The sequence below is a fragment of the Periophthalmus magnuspinnatus genome, chromosome 24 (assembly GCF_009829125.3).
Source record: "Periophthalmus magnuspinnatus isolate fPerMag1 chromosome 24, fPerMag1.2.pri, whole genome shotgun sequence".
NCBI classification, from domain to species: domain Eukaryota; kingdom Metazoa; phylum Chordata; class Actinopteri; order Gobiiformes; family Gobiidae; genus Periophthalmus; species Periophthalmus magnuspinnatus.
The window spans coordinates 16,989,227-16,991,545 of NC_047149.1; positions in this window are offsets into that span (position 1 = coordinate 16,989,227).

The following is a 2,319-nucleotide window of genomic DNA, read 5'->3' on the forward strand; positions in this document are numbered from 1 at the left end:
CTACGAGGTTTATTTATACTGTGCCTGTTTTTGGCAACTGTCACATTTAAACTACTAAACCATAAAAGAGTCTAAAAATGTCAACAATGCCATTACTTCCGGCTTGACAAGAAATAAAAATCCTTTATTATTAGCTGCAGACAGCGCACAGCCGTCTCATTTGTCAAAAGTGCTGCTTTAACAACATACTCTGGGGGAAACCACAAAAAAGACTCGTATACAAAAAAGTTGGATACTCCAGTTTTAACCACAACCGCAGTAGGTACAATATGTAACTTTTGTGTTCAGGGTCCACCACTTGCTTGTCTCCATGATGTTATCACTTTCCACAGTATGGCATTAACCTTATCTATCCCCATGGTGACAAGCAGCAGGCAAAGTTAAAGGTCAGATCTCCCGGCCCGCTGACACAATGCATGTTTTTCAAAGTCAATTTTTGTAAAAACCTGGCAAAGTAAAAACATGCCCGTAGAGACAAGCAGGTAGCGAACCGCCATCAGAAAAGTTACATCGTGTACCTTTAAAGCAGCATTGAAAAACCATAGGAAAGCATGGAAGTAAAACAGTTTGCGAAAATAGTGGGCGTAATATAAAATGTTAAGGGACGTGTGATGCTGCCAAGGCCGAAAATATTTTATAAAGCTTAAAAAGTATTTTAATCTGAAGCCTTTTGATTCCAAATTTCACTTTCTTTTAAGCAAACTCACCTGCTCATTCTGAAGTCATATTTCTCATCCGTCCTTGTAGAATGTGTTTTTTTGCTAACGTGACCGCTCACCCTGACATTTGCAGAGTTATAAAGTAATAACAGGTATCTTGTAGAAAAGATGAACATTGATGCCCGGAGGATGCAGACATTACGCAGATAAGAAACGATACCCCACGGCAAGTCTGTCTCATATCAGCCTGCCGCGTGACTCCAGAGGGACCCTGAGTGTGGAGGAGACAAGGAGAAAATACCAAATCTGAAAATTCATCATACTGTTGGAGATAAAGAGGACCCGGCGTTCGGTTAAAGAAAAAAACAGCCCTGGATACATTTGAGAATAGGGAATATGAACCAAACGGCGCACGTCATAAGACACATTTAAGTACTATCTTGCGTACAGTACATGCTATGAGAAAAAAAACATACTTTGGTCCAATTTTGTAAAGGCAAGAATTATACTCTTTGAGCTACTTTCTGTTCTGACAGCTGCGTAAAAAGTTACCACACTACGGTACCAATTGAAGGCACACTATGCAACTTTGCTGAAGAAAAGTCCCTCACCTGCTTGTTGCTTGTCTCCATGGAGATGTTATAGCTTTGCCGGCATGTTCCACAGTACGGCATTAAAGGTTAACGGAGAGAAGCAACCTAGGTCATGGTAAGAAAGCATTTTTTTTCAAGGTATTTTTATGCGCATTGGCAATAAAAACACCCGTAATGAAATAAATGCAATGTACTTTTAATGCCGTACTGGGGGTCACTCTTGGAAAAGCATTAATGCAGGTGGAAAACTATGCCAGAAAAGTTACATTGTGTATGTTTGAGTAATAACAGTAAAAAATATAGCAGGTTTTTTTTAGGCTATGCAAGCACACCCACTGTTACACTCCTGTGCAGCAATGTAACTGAAAATAGAAGGTGGCAGAAGTATCTTGCATATATTGTAATTATAAACAGCAGGAAAGAAAGATTCAAACCTGCAACCTATTTTTAGGACTTCATGCTCCACATAATCCAATCATTACCCATTACTAATTAACTCAAACAAAAAACACATACATTTTAAGAAATATTTTGCAGACAATTTCAACACCAAGTCATAAAATAAGCCATATTCTGGATTTATTTTTGTAAATGTAGACTTATAAGGTGACAAGACAGTGTCAATACATGCAGAAAATGTATTACTATTCATTATTGTCCTTGATTAAAATTCAAAGTGTATACTGTTCTGATGGGTTGTGTCACCTGCTATAACAACCTTGCTATGTGTTTTTGAGTTGTCCTTCCAGGCTTCTGTACAAACAGTTCTGCTTTGTTTACCTTACATTTTCCAGCATAGCAGATTGTCATTAAAGCCCTTTAAGACCTCGCTTTACTGGTGCGCATGAAATTATAAAATCAATGGTCTTTAACAAACAATTTATGCATTCATTATTTTCCGCACATGCCCAGAATTCTTTATGTCATTAAGGGTCATACTTTTCCAGCATAGGGCGGCGTTCTCATCACTCTTATCTCATTACGGCTATTACATTATTCAGCCATGCAATTTCCCACGGCACATGAAAGCATCTTCATTGGAGCTCATTGTCTGACGCCGACATTAG